We start from the raw sequence: 15,163 nt of genomic DNA on the forward strand, positions 1-15,163 counted from the left end.
GAAGTATAGTGAGACTCTGTCATTTGGGCCTACGAGAGTTATAGTTTTTTTTGTTTGTTTCTCATGCCTAGATAACTGTACAAACATATCGTTGCATGTATTGTAATAATCATTACATATAATGATCCACATGCAACAATATCTCTACGGAAGTATCTAGGCATGAAATACAAAACAAAAAAAGCTAACCTGCAAATCTCGTACGTCCAAACGACAGTCTCACTGTACTTCTGGCCCGCCAACAGTTTCATTTTCTTTCTTATTTTCCCCCAGTACCAATGCAAGAATCTGAAGTACCCAGTTCTTTGAAGAGGTTTCTGCAGGAGGTCCGTGAATTTACTCCACAAATAATACGTATTACACGCTTTTGGACCTTGAAAACTTTTGTTTGACTTCAAGATTTACCCCAAAATATTATCCCATATGACATTATGGAATGAAAGTATGCAAGCTTTTTCATTTTTATGTTGCCTATGTCTGCTAACACTCGAATTGCAAATACAGATTTGTTAAGGCGTTTCTGCAGTTCTGTGGTGTGCTCCTCCCAACTGAATTTATTATCAAGTTGTAATCCCAGGACTTTTAAGACTGTCAACCTCGTGTGTATGGTTCCATTTTTTCCCCCCACTTCTTTTCCGCATGTGCACACAATGCAGTTGGAGTACGTAGAACTACTGCGGTAATGCGGTTAATAACAAGTTGTTGTCAGCCATCTTGAACTTTGACGAAAAATTTGATGACAGTGTAATACCCCTTCTAGCGCTACGTCAAAGATCTTTGTCCAATATATTGGACGGAATATTGGATCACATCTTTGATCAAATATTGGACAAAGAAATTTGATAGTGTAATACCGGCCTTATCCATATGCTGATTAAAACTGTGCATTTAGTTTTCTTAGAAACTATGTTAGTTAAAACCAATTAATAGTTGAACTTATTGCTGCAATATGTGCTAGTAGACATTGACTCAGCTACTCAGACATTTTGGACATATGGTCAAAAATCATTAGAAAGCCCGGAATAGAGACTTTACAGTAACGTGTTTTAAATTTCCTGAAGCTAATTAATTTGAAAGATAATTAGCATTAAAGTTCGGATACATTCAAACCTACTGTTGCCTTTTGAACCATTATACTTGTTTAATTCCCTTGTTTACCACTGTACTTTTGTTGCCCTAATTTTTCTGGACCAAATGACACTCATCATAATTCATGAAGCCCTTAATGAAGAATTTGTATAAATTACAATGATCTGCAATGTGAAAACTGGTAATTTGTAACACAGACACACAATATAGTTCTGTGACCTTTTGTATTTTATCTGAGGTGGATGCTCGGGTCAGTTACACCAAACAACACCTTATTATCAGAGTTCATTTATTCACCTCTTTACACAAGCAAGGCTTACAAAGAACTGGATGGCGCAACTGCACAAAGATAATGTTTAGTTTAGTTCAAAGACGATACTCAGATCAATACTGGTGTCTACCTCATCGGCGCCACATAGCCGCCCCCCTCCCCCTCCTGCAGTACAAAGTGCTCTTGGAGGCTGGGGGGGGGGAGGTGACTATGGCATTGGCAGGGGTGGTCCGTGGGAGCCGGACCACGGTCAGCTCGACAGCATCGTCGGGGAGCTGTGTGGGTAGATGTCGTAAAGGAAGGTCTGGCCACTGAACCTGGAAGTTGTTGAAGCGCACTGGTCGTCGTACTGGGCATGCTGGTCGAGCGGTGACAGGTAGGCTGGCGGTTTGCAGGAGGAACGGAGCGACGACGACGATGTCTCTGGTGGGTGTGGCGAACACACAAAGCATGTCCAGGTCGACGTCGGGCAAGAGGGGAACACATTTCATGAGGTAGCAGGGAATGGTGGAGGTTGTGTCATGAGCACCGGATGAAGGGAAACACACAACGAACAGTGTACATCGTGTAGTATTATAGAGATGTCATGGATTATGTCCGGGGGAACAGGCACAAACACCTCGAGCGAGGGCACGTTCAACATGGGTATGGGGGGGCATGAGAAACCTCGACTGGGCAAGGCAGGCGAAGGGGGAGAGGTCAAAGGGACTGGTGAAGAGTCCGGCTGCAAGGGCGTGATCGTAGGTAAGCTCGACATGGGGAGCATGGGGTCACTCGACGGAGTGCGTGAGACCAGAGTAGGGAGCAAGGTTGGAGGAGAGCTCGACGAACGGAGCTGAAGGTAACTTTATTGTGTGTGTAAGTCCGACCTGGAGGGAGTGGTCGGAGCGTCTTGAGCCACAACAGTGAGTGGCGTGGTTGTGCCTGAAGGGGGGTAGAAGAAGACTCAACATGAGCAGGCTTAAGTCTGTTGATAGAGACTCTGACAGCTGAATCTTTTATCTGAATGTCATGAGTGTTGGCTGAGCACTGGAGAACTCGGTATATGGGGGTTGGAGGGGAGCACGGACAGTGTCATCTCTGAGCATGATGTATACCCAATTGTCCAGAGATTTCGGGATGTGAACCTCAGGGCGGGAGTGGCTAGCAGGCAGAGAGATGTGTAGGTTGATGAAATGGCGTCTGATGTGGTCTACGAAGGTAGGTAAGTCAGACTGAGGGAGAGAAGCCGAAGGGCTCAGAAGTTCGCCGGGGAGAACAATGTTCTGGCCGTATATGAACTCGGCTATTGTGCCCTTGAGGTCTTCCTTATAGATCGCACAAACGCCGAGTAGCACAAGGGGAAGGGCCTCCGTCCATAGAGAGTCACGGCATCGAAGAGACGTCTTGAAAGTGCGGTGCCAGTGCTCAACTAGCCCGTTACAAAGCGGGTGATATGCTGTGGTACTGATGCGCCAGATGACGCAGATGTTACAAATCTTGTTGAACAGGGCCAAATCAATTTGTCTGCCCTGGTCAGCCATGATGATAGCCGGACATCTGAAACGCAATACCCATACCTCGACGAAAGCTCGAGCAACAGTTTCTGCCTTAATACTGGGGAGGGGACATCCTCGACCCAGCGAGTTGTTCGGTCGATAGATGAGAGAACATAACGAAAGCCGTTAGAGGGGGGGGAGGGGGGGAGGAGGTCAATATGAATATGCTGGAAACGCCCAGGAGGGATCGAAAAGGCTTCGAGGGGGGGGTGAAGTGTGCTTGTGTACTTTGCACTGTTGGCACACGACAGAGGAGTGTGCCCATTCCTGGCAGTCCTTGTTGACATTTCTCCACACAAAGCACTCCGCTATGAGGCAGGCGGACGCACGAACACCGGAGTGGGCTAAATTATGCAGTGTGTTGAAGACAGCTTGATGGAGCAGGGTAGGGATGAGGCGGTGTAACTTACCTGTAATGTCGTTACACCAGATCTCACCAGAAATGCCAGGGAAGGTGGTGCGGACGAAGTGTAGTGAGTCTGAAATTAGGTCTTGTGTGTCCTCGTCAGCGGGTTGGAGGTTAGGCAGTTCAGAGAGGTCTAACAGTGAATGAACGGTGTCGACTCGTGAAAGGAAATCTGCAACTATATTGTCAGCACCCTTTATCGGTGGTGAACTGAGATATGAAGTCAATGTATCTGAAGCGGCGAGGAGGCAGGTTTGTAATGGCCACAGCCAGGGGTTTGTGGTCTGTTAAAACATAGAAAGGGTGTCCCTCAACGTCAGTCTTAAAATGCTTGATCGCTTCATAGACCGCAAGCAACTCCCTGTCAAACGCGGAATATTTCCGTTGTGCGTTGGTGAGCTTGCGCGAGAAGAACTACAGAGTCGAAGTCTGGCCGTTGACAATGTGGCTAAGGACAACACTGATGGCAGTATCGCTCGATCTGTAGTGATGAAAAGCTGCGCATTGGGATGTGGATGCGCGATGGTGCAGGCCTTGGCAAGAAGACTTTTGAGGGTGGTGAAAGAGTCAGTCATAGCAGTGGTCTATGGAATGATCGGAGATCCAGAAGTCTTGGTGCCTGCCAAGGCATCCGTCAGTGGAGCCTGAATCTCCACAGCCCAAGGTAGATGTCAGCGACAATAATTAACCGTCCCCAGAAAGCGCTGGAGCTTTTTGAATGACGGAAGGTTTGGGTAGGTTTAGTATTGTTTTTACTTTCTCAGGGGGCGGTGAAATGCCATTGGCAGAGACCCGAAAACCAAGAAAAGTGACAGCGGGTTGATGAAGCTGCAATTTGCCCTGGTTGGTCTCGATGCCTGCTGCCGCGAGAGTGTCCATAACAGTTTGCACATGTCGAATGTTGTCCTCGACGGAGGAGCTGAACACGAGAATGTCATCAAGGTATGCAAAGCAGAATTTTATGTCGAATAGCACTTCGTTGATGAAGCGTTGCCAGGTCTGGGTTGCGTTTTTCAGACTGAAGGGCATGAATCGAAACTGAAATAACCCGATTGGGTGGTGATTGCTGTCTTCTCGATGTCTTGAGGAGCCATGGGGATCTGGTGGTAGGCCCGTCTGCAATCAATAACAGAGAACGTGGTCGCACCTGCGAGGGAACTGGTAAACTCGGCAGTGTTGGGTATGGGGTAGCTGTCTCCGCGCATGCACCGGGACCTGTCATTCTTGGGTGTCATATGTATGGGTGTAGACCAGCAACTGGCAGAGGGTTCAGTGATGCCGGAGCTTAGAAGTTCAGAAATCTGCTTTCTAAGGTCGGAGAGGCACTCAGGACAAAGTCGATGTGGTTTACTGGAGATCAGGGAACCTGGCGTGAGGCGAAGCTTGTGAACCGTGCTGTTGGTGACGACGGAAATGTTGCCGGCGGGACGGGAGGCGGTTTGTTTACAATGTAAGGTGGGTGGGGCAGGCGAGGCGAGGTCATGGTGTTCGGAGCCACTCAGCGGATCCGACAGGAGCCAAGGCGGCGAAGTGTCCCATGAGTTACAGTGTCAAGATGGCTACCGGCCCGAAGCAGTGGCACCGTGGTCAGGTGAGCTCGGTAGAGCTCGTGAAGCGTTAGTGAGTCCATTGTCCGAGGACGCGGCCTGTGGCAGCACAGACACAGGCGAAACGCTTGACTAGTGCACTGTTTTTCTTGTCAGAGGCGGTTGCACGGCAGTGCACAGGAGCCGAAGTTGCATAGTCTGAGGTGCTGTCCACGAGAGGTGGGGTAGGAGCCGTCAGTATGGGAACACATGACGCTCATCACGCATGCGCACTCGTGTCTGACTGAGTGTCAAATGCTGCCGTGTTAGGGGTGTGGTCCTGCGGAACTGTCAGTATATGTTATGGTAGACTTGATAGCACAGTTGTGAGGGGTAGTGGGAGGTAAGCACACGGAGGCTCGATTGCTGGGACTACAAGCAGATTCAGTGCACTTACTGACCTTGCTTTGTCCTTGCTGCAGTGTCTGTAATTCCTTTGCTGCATCGGAGAGCTGGAGCTGAGTTTCGTGGAGCGACGCTTCAAGCTCGACAAGGCAGTTATGCATTGTTTCTTGTAATGTTGTCAACATGTACGGATGAGATGAGCCCGGACCGACGTGTCACAGGGGGGAGGGGGGGGGGTTGCTCGGCAGAGCACAGGGGAAGTGAGTTTTGGACGGGTGATGATACACGGTGTTTCGCACTAGGTCCGGTGAAAGTTTGTGGTTTTGCAAGAAGTTAATGCCTAGTATAGGTTCCTCAATATTGCACACTAAAAAGGTCCACTCGAGTTTGCAGTTTGCGGAGAGTGAGACGACATGGGAGGTTGAAGCCGAGCATTGTAGGTTAGTAGAATTCACAGCTTGCAGTGAAGTATGATGAGGGCGGATGTTTGACAACGCTAAGGATGTAGGCAGCAGTGAAACATCGGCACCTGACTTGCCAGGTAGGCAGTGGCTGGCAAAATAGAGCAGTGATGCATCATGAGGTTTGTCAGCAATTTTCATTCCTCGCTCAACAGGTTTGGGAGACCTCTGAGCCAGAACAAAGCGGATGTGAGGAGATAGTTTATCTGACCAGATGGCGAGGAGAGCTGTGTCAGAGAGTAGATTGGCAGTGACCAGGGCATGTAGCTGTCTCCAGAGTTGGGAAGGTTTGTCGTTGCCTAGTTGCTCGACGTTGAGCACTTGCCGTATTGCTGTCTCAGTTGAGCGCGCAAGCCGACGTCGAAATGTCTTTTTGGCTAGAGTCCGGGGCGTCAACCAGGTCAGCAATCAAGTCCTCCTGGTCGAGCAGGTGAGTAATAAGGCACAGAATTCTGGTTGATTCGTTGAGTTTGAAATGGTCAAACACTTCGTCCACAATTTTGAATCAGGTTGTTGCCCTGTGGGATTGAATGGCGGCAGCGTCGGTAAGTGTTGTAGAATGTTCGGAAGAACAGGTTGAGTTGAATTCGTCGGGGCACCGCATGAAACGAGCTGCTGTTGCTGCAGTATTCCAAGAGAGTGTGTCTCCAGGGTATGTGCGATGACGGCTGGTTGGGTGGCAGCGTGAAGGTGATGCGTTGTGGTCGAGCGCAATCCGTCATGACGCGGAAGGCCAATGCGGGTGAGACTCCATAATGTGTCAGTTGTGGTTTCGGAAGCTCAACACGTTGCGGGTGTGTTCGGATTGACGCGTCGCAGAACACCGACGTGGATGAGGCACCGAGATGTGCTGAGAACAGTAGCGGAAGCTCGACTGGAGCCGGCACGAGGGCGACAGGTGAGAAAAAGTTCAAAGTTTGAGAACACATGTTAGTCCATGGAAAGCTCAACATACGATCAGAGCCGGAGCCACCCTTGTTGCAGGGAGGCTGCGGAGGTGCAGGCTGTCCAGAAGCACAGTGAGGAAAATGATGTCGAACCTTGGACGGAATGTGTGAACGTTCACTGTTCATAGTCACTCCACTCAAAATGGTGTGCGAATAAGGTGAATGTCGTGGCACAAAACACTGAGGCGTAGCAGTAGGACGGAGATGAAGGTCAGGCACAGATAACAAGCTATTGTTCCTGTTGCAGGCCGAGGTATTGAAGCTGGGAGGCATGTGCTGATGCTGAACCGAGGTAGGCGCGGGTGTGTTCGGATACTGAGGAGGTAGACCTGTGAACAAAGCAGTTCCGGCCACGTGGCAGGAATCCGCGTGGTACTGCACGGATTGCAGTGTGGCAGATCATTGTCCTGGTGATGGTAGGTTGCCCAACGAAGCATTGGTCCCACACTGCACGGAGATCTGTAAGAGGTAACTGCACCGTCGATGAGGGAGGGCACATGTGGTGGAAACAAAGGTGTCAGATAGCCAGAGTCATGCACACTCCTAAGCTCACTTATTGTTGCAGGATTGAAAACGTCCAGCGAAATCGGCGTAATCGTCGAGTGAGAGGCATCATGTTACAGTCCTGGCAGGTGTACATCGCCCGCAACACGATGCACGTCAATCACAAAATCCGGTGTTAGGTGTTGGGCTGAAGCCATTGTTTGAATGTAATACATTCGAAAATAACCGATGCGGAGGCTGCGGACACAGTAAAACCATGGAAACGGAAGACGTTACAACTCGGGGTCACCAGTTTGATGGATGCTCGGGTCAGTTACACCAAACAGCACCTTATTATCAGGAGTTCATTTATTCACCTCTTTACACAAGCAAGGCTTACGAAGAACTGTATGGCGGAACTGCACAAAGATAATGTTTAGCTTAGTTCAAAGACGATACTCAGATCGATACTGGTGTCGACCTCATCGGCGCCACATATCAACTCATTGCATACCTCATAAATTAAGACTTTGTTGAAACATGTAGCTCATCCAAATCAGTTAATTCTAACCTAGTAGTTTGACAAATATATAGCTTCAGAAAGCCAAACGTGCATATGCAAGTCTTTATACTGACCACCTCACCCACAAATCTTCAGCCCCAGGCAAGCTTGTACATGACTGACATCTCTGTGAGGATACACTGCTGATATTCATGCGATCAGCTTTTACTTAGTAACTTGTACTATCTTTTATCAGTTTCTTTGAGTCAATCATTGGATAACATTCATTCCTGTTGTGCTGTGTATGTTATTGTAGTATTTCCCATAAAAACAGTTTTACAACAATGACTTTTCATCAACAAGGCAGCAAGTACAGAACAGAATCCACAGGTAGGCAACCTTCCAACTTCATGAAAATACAAGATGAAAACTTAGAACTTCATGGTGAGGCATGGAAGGTCTGTGTTGGGATTTAAACTCAAAGACAAGAGACACACTATGAAGGAGTTATGCAAACTGGGGTCACAATTTGCCTTTAGATGCACATCACTTTAGTTTACAAGGAAAGATGAAAAAAGAGCATAAGACATCAGATCAATTGTCAATGTCAAAGACACTGTGGAGAGAGATCAGCCTCTATTTAAATGCCAATGGATCAGCCATGTTGCCAGAAGAAATGGTGAGCAGTGGATAAGGACAGTACTGGAATGGAGTCCAAAAGAGAGAGACAGACCTAGAGGGAGACCACCTGCAGAAGATCGCTGGAATTCAGTGACTGAATATCGCCCAAGGCTGTTGCTCATGGAAGCAGTAGTTTCAGATGTATCTGAACTCAGTACTTGGAGATGCCATATCATTTAATAACAGAAATGGCTAATGATTTACAAGATGTCCCATTTATCTTGACCACCCTAAATAACTGTTTGTCCAGATACAAATTACAAAATGTTTCAAGCAAATGTTCTTTAGCCTTCAGGGGGACATCAATCAGCATGATTGCCTTCATTGTAGCTTTTTTTTTTTTACATAGATATGAACAGGGTATGACTTTTTTAAATGGCACCCTGGATTTTTTATTCGGTATTTCATTTCCTCTTCTAAAGACCTATTCAAAAATGTATCACAGTGTACCATGCACTGAAACACAGCGTTATTTATTATATAACACAGCATTGACTTTGAGCCTGGGATCAAAAACTCGTCCACTTGCTGGAGTTGTCAGAAAACAAATGAAAAACAAGTAAAAGCATAACACAAAATTGATTTTGACTCTCCTGTACCATTGCCCAAGAGTTGAACATTCAAAGGTACTCAAAGTGGTCACCTTGGACACCAATACACTGGTGCACTCGTTGAATGAAAAAATTATTTACTGCTTCCGGTGTTGCCTGCTGAAGAGAATTACAAGCAAGCACAATACGTTCCTGCATGTGCTCTGGAGTTGTTGGAATATTGCGATAGACAATGCCTTTAATGCATCCTCAAAGAAAAAAGTCCAGAGGATTTAAATCAGGAAACCTAGCAGGCCAAGTAACTGTTCTTCCTCAACCAGTCCATCTGGCAGGATACCTTCCGTTCAGAACAACACGTGCACACAAGCCATTATGTTTTGGGCATCCATAGTGTTGATACCACATAAGCATTCTGGTTCTTAGTGGCACTTCATCCAGAAGAGGAGGAAGAATTTGACTGAGGAAGTTGTCTTACACTGTGCCATTTAGACTACCATTGATGAAATAAGGGCCTATAATAGTAGTACCAAGCATCCTACACCAGATGTTAACTCTCCATTGACGCTGATGTTCCACCTGTCTAAGCCATCGTGGGTTGTCGCTGGATCAATAATGCATGTTCCTTGCGCTTACCTGTCCTTTGTTTGAGAAGGAACATTCATAGGTAAATAGAACACTGGAGAAGAATTTCTGGTTAGCGAGGATTTGCTGCTGTGCACACTGACAGAACTGTACGCGATTCTGGAAATCATTCCCCTGCAGTTCTTGATGTAGGTGTACATGGTAAAGATGGAACCGGTGACGTGAGAAAGAATACGATGTACACTGGTTTTAGGAATGCCAATCTCATGTTCAAGCTGTCATTTGCTCACATGTGAATTCATAGCAACGGAAGCAAGAGCAGTAACTTTGGCAGCTTCGTCTGTGTGAGTGCTATGATGATTGCATTGCATCTGTTGTAAAAGGTTTGTAAATTGACCAGCACCAACACCTTGGCTTGTATAAATATTCTCGATCACATTCCATAAATGAACAATGAAATTTGATTATTAACTAGTTTTCTCCTTTGGATGTGTTTTTTCACAATAAAATAATGTTGTAAACCCAACTTTTGGTGACACCTATGTTTTTACTGCAAACATAATGGAATGCACAGTTTTTCACAATGGCTGTTTATATCTTTGGCATGAATTTGTTTGGTGATTCATTGTGTCCAACGTGCTTCACCCCATTGATGGAGTGGATTTTCTACCTTTCTATGGCCTTCTACTTGATCTAGGCCAGCAATGGCCCATTGACTGAACAACTCAATTGACAAGCTATGGATACTTCGTCAAATTATAGGCACAGGTGTTTGGTGGAGTGTTGGTTGGCCACCAGTGGTTTACTGCACCAGTTTCCAGTCGTAACCTACAGCATTACCCATAAGATATTCAACAGTACATCACATTTTCATAATCCCTAGATGTCCCATTCATGTGAGAATGCAGTCAGCTTAACAGATGCAGGTGGCCACACAATAATCTCCCTAATGCTTAATCAGGGAGTCTATCACCCATCAAACAGCAGTTGTTCTTCACCCTTGTACCAAATAAGGATAACAGTTGGCACTCCTTTGACAATTACAGGCAACTCAACACTCCGACAATTTCAGATGGCCATCCTGTCGGGCACATTGAAGCCTTAATCATAACTCTACACAGCAATCTGATATTTTGAATGATGCTGCACATTCTGCCATAAATCAGTTTCTCTGCAGGACATTTCAGAAACTGTGGTTCACATAACATTTAGACTATTTGAATTTACCAGAATGCAATTTGGACTTTTTAACTGCAGGATGAAGTTTTCAGTAACTCACGGATGAAACAACATGTGATCAGGTGTTTTGCTACATGTTCTTTGACAAGTTTTGCAGTGATAGTGAAGAGTACATGGCTTCAGAGAAGGAACATAAGGAAAGCCACAAGGTACTTACCAGATGGCATCACTTTCAATCAGATCAACCACATTTTAATTGACAGGAGACACGCAACTGACATCCTTGAGGTTGATAGATGCAGGGGAGCTGACTATGATTTGGATCATTACATGATAAGAATGAAATACAGACAAATCATTATGGTCTTTAGATCTGGAGTTAAGAGGAAAGCTCCAGGAAGATACGATGTACCCAGATTAAAAAGGCGGGAAATATCTGAAAAGTATGAAGCAGAACTGTAGAAGAAGTTTGAGGCAAAACAAAACATGTCATTGGAAAGTACAGTATAATGAAATATGTGCTGCAAGAAACTGCAGAAGTAGTTTTGGATACTGAAGAAAGGGTGGAGAGGACAGGATGATATAATAAAGATTGTAAAAAGGCAATAGGAGAGAGAAATGATAAAGATGGCAACATGATCTGATACAGACGAGTTCACGATGAAAAGGAAACAGGCGGACAGATTCTATAGAAGAAAGAAACGAGAATCAGAGAAGAAATAGATCATGGAGCTAGAAGAAGAATATAATGACCAAGAAGCAAGGAAATCCTACAAAAGATTCAGGAACTGAGGGAAGTCTTTGAGTCACATATTGTATTCTACCGAGATAAAGAAAGAAATTGTATAGGAGGAGAAAAACAGATTCTACAATGGTGGGCTGAATATTTCAGTAAAATGCTAAACGTTATTACAGACATTGTACTACCAAAGAAAATGAAACAGATTGTGACCAGCTGTGGCACAATGTTAGCCAGGATAAAATATCTGTAGTCAAACCAATAGTAGAGGAAGTCAGATTTGCAATCAAAACTCTAAAGAATAATAATAATAATAGTAAGGCTCCAGTGAATAATAACATTTCAGCAGATATGACCAAAGGTAGCGGTGAACATGTGACAAGGCTTGTCCACCAACTAATGGTTCATTTATGGAAAAAGGAGTGATACCGGACCAGTGTGCCTTGGCCATTATTTACCTGATTCACACAAATAAGGACAAAACAAACTGTGAAAATTACTGTGACAACACTTTATTCTGTGTTGTGTGCAAAGTCTTAGCCAAAGTTATTGCCATGAGACTCACTCCACTTACAGTCGAGGTCATTGAAGACTACCATTGCGGTTTTCACAAGGCAGATCAAATACTGATTGTATCTTCATTGTAAGAAAAATAATTGAAAAATGATATGAATATAATGTGGATGAACTCAGCTTTTTGTAGATTTAAAGCGGGCTTATGACAACATTACAAGGAAAAAGCTGTAACACATCCTAATGGATGTAGAATTTCTCATATAACTAATCAGATTGGTACAAATGGCTCCTCACCAGCATGAAGTGCCAAGTGAAAGTAGAAGGTGGACTCACTAAAGAATTTGAAGTTGACCAAGAGTTGCAGCATCCTATCCATACTATTTTCAATATGGTGTTGGAGACTGTGATGAGAAGTTTGGAGATCAACACTGTATAACCATATGAACCAAAACCTAGCATATGCTGATGACATTTGTATGCTGTATAGGAGACTGGATTTGGCAGACTAGAAAAGGAGGCAGAAGAGTTGGGGCTTTGAGTAACTGTACCTCTTTGTTTCTGGCAGGAATGCAGCTGTTAAACAGAAATACACCAACATGAATGGAGCCAACTAAGAAATATATAAAAAGTTTCAGTACATTGGTAACCAATGATAACACCGTAAGTGAGTGTGGCACCGATGAGATCGACACCAGTATCGATCTGAGCATCATCTTTGAACTGAGCAAAACATTATCTATGTGTAGTTCCACCATACAGTTCTTTGTAAGCCTTGCTTGTGTAAAGAGGTGAATAAATGAACTCCTGATTATAAGGTGGTGTTTGGTGTATCTCACCCAAGCATCCACCTCACTGGTGACCCCGAGTTCTAATGTCTTCCGTTTTTGCCATTTTACTATGTCCGCGGACTCCGCGTCGGTTATTTTCGCGTGTATTACATCAACACACCATTCGAACAATGGCTTCGGGCCAACGCCTAACGCCGGATTTTTTGATCGACATGCATTGTGTTGCGGGCAATGTACACACACCAGGACTGCAATATGATGCCTTGCACTCGTTGATTACGCCCATTTCGCTGGACGTTTTAGTGCCTGCAGCGATAAGTGAGGTTAGGAGTGTGCATGACTCCCTATCAGACGCCTTTGTTCCCACCACATGTGCCCTCCCTCGTCGATGGTGCAGTTACCTCTTACGGTTCTCTGGGCAGTGCGGGATCAATGCCAATTTCTGCAAATGCTTTGTCGGATAACCTAGCTCCGCCAGGACAACGGTTTGCAACGCCGCAATCCGTGCAGTACCACGCGGATTCCTGCCACGTGGCCGGAACTGCTTTGTTCACAGGTCAACCTCCTCAGCATCCGACCACGCCCGCGCCTGCCTCAGTTCAGCATCAGCACATGCATTCCTGCTTCAATACCTTGGCCTGCAACAGGAACAATAGCTTGTTATCTGTGCCTGACCTCCATCTCCATCCTACTGCTACGCCTCAGTGTTTTGTGCCACGAAATTCAACTAATCCGCACAGCGTTTTGAGTGGAGTGACTACAAAAAGTGAACATTCATACATTCCGTCCGACGTTCAACATCATTTTCCACACTGTGCTTCTGGACAGCCGGCTCCAGTCGAGCTTCTGCTACCGTTCTCAGCACATCTATGTGCCTCATCCGCATCGGTCTTCCGCGACACGTAAATCCGAACACAACCGCAACGTGTCTAGCTTCCGCAAACGCAATCAACGCATTACAGTGTCTCACCCGCATCGGCCTTCTGCGCACTCAACCACAACGCGTCACCTTCACACTGCCACCCAGCCAGCCGTCGTCGCCACATCCATGGGAGGCACACACTCCTGGAAAACTACAGCTTGTTTCAGGCAGTGCCCCGATGAATTCAACTCAACCTATTCTTCCGAACATTCTACAACGCTTACCGACGCTGCCGCCGTTTAATCCCGACAGAGCAACCACCTGGTACAAAATTGTGTACGAAGTGTTTGACCATTACAAAACTGGACGAGTCAACGAGGTTTCTGTGCCTCATCACCCATCTGCACGACCAGGAGGACTTCATTGATGACCTGGTCGACACCCCGGACTCATCTACCTGGTACACTCTAACCAAAGAGACAGTTCTACGTCACCTTGCATGCTCAACTGAGGCAGCAATACGGCAAGTACTCCACATGGAGCAACTAGGCAATGACAAACCTACACAACTCTGGAGACGGCTACACACCCTGGTCACTGCCAATCTACTCTCTGACACAGCTCTCCTCGCCATCTGGCTCAGAGGTCTCCCAAACCTGTTGAGCAACGAATGAAAATTGCTGACAAACCTCATGATGCATCACTGCTCTATTTTGCCAGCCACTACCTACCTGGCAAGTCTCAGGTTCAGGCTCTTCGTCCTGTGGCCAGATGCCGCCGGGGCCACACTGGGACGTCACCGGCTCCGCCCACGGTCACACCCCCTCCTGCAACTGAGCCTGCTGCGGCCACCGAACCTCGGCCACCGCCACTGGCAACGAACGTTCCGCAAGAAATGCAACCGAACCACCCGTACTCTTACTTCCACACACGGTTTGGTGAGGCGGCACGGAACTGCAGACCATCCTGCTACTTCCCAAACGCCTCCTGCACACAACGTGACAGACACCCTCCAGTGCTACATTCTGCCCGGGAACGACCGGATAATTGCGGACGACTTTACATTAAAGACACTTTGTCAGAATACCTTTTCCTAGCGGACACAGGTGCCGATGTTTCGATGCTGCCTACGTCCTTAGCGTCGTCAAACATCCACCCTCATCATATTTCACTGCAAGCCGTGAATTCTACTACACTACAATGCTCGGCTTCAACCTCCCACGTTGGCTCACTCTCCGCAAACTGCAAACTCGAGTGGACTTTTTTAGTGTGCAATATTGAGGAACCTATACTAGGCATTGACTTCTTGCGACACCACAAACTTTCAGCAGACCTAGTACGAAACACCGTGCATCATCACCTGTCCAAAACTCACTTCCCCTGTGCTCCGTTGAGCAAACCCCCTCTTGACACATCGGTCCCGGCTCATTTCATCCGAACATGCTCGGCTCTGTCGATGACGTTACAAGAAACAACACACAAGTGCCTTGTCGAGCTTGAAAATGTGGCTCACCTATGCAAAGAAAACTTCGAGCTCTCCCTCCGGCTCCACGAAACTCAGCTCCAGCTCTCCGATGCAGATAAGGAATTACAGACACTGCAGCACAGACAAAGCAAGGTCAGTAAGTGCGCTGAAT

This window comes from Schistocerca piceifrons, chromosome 6 (genome assembly GCF_021461385.2).
Source record: "Schistocerca piceifrons isolate TAMUIC-IGC-003096 chromosome 6, iqSchPice1.1, whole genome shotgun sequence".
NCBI lineage: Eukaryota > Metazoa > Arthropoda > Insecta > Orthoptera > Acrididae > Schistocerca > Schistocerca piceifrons.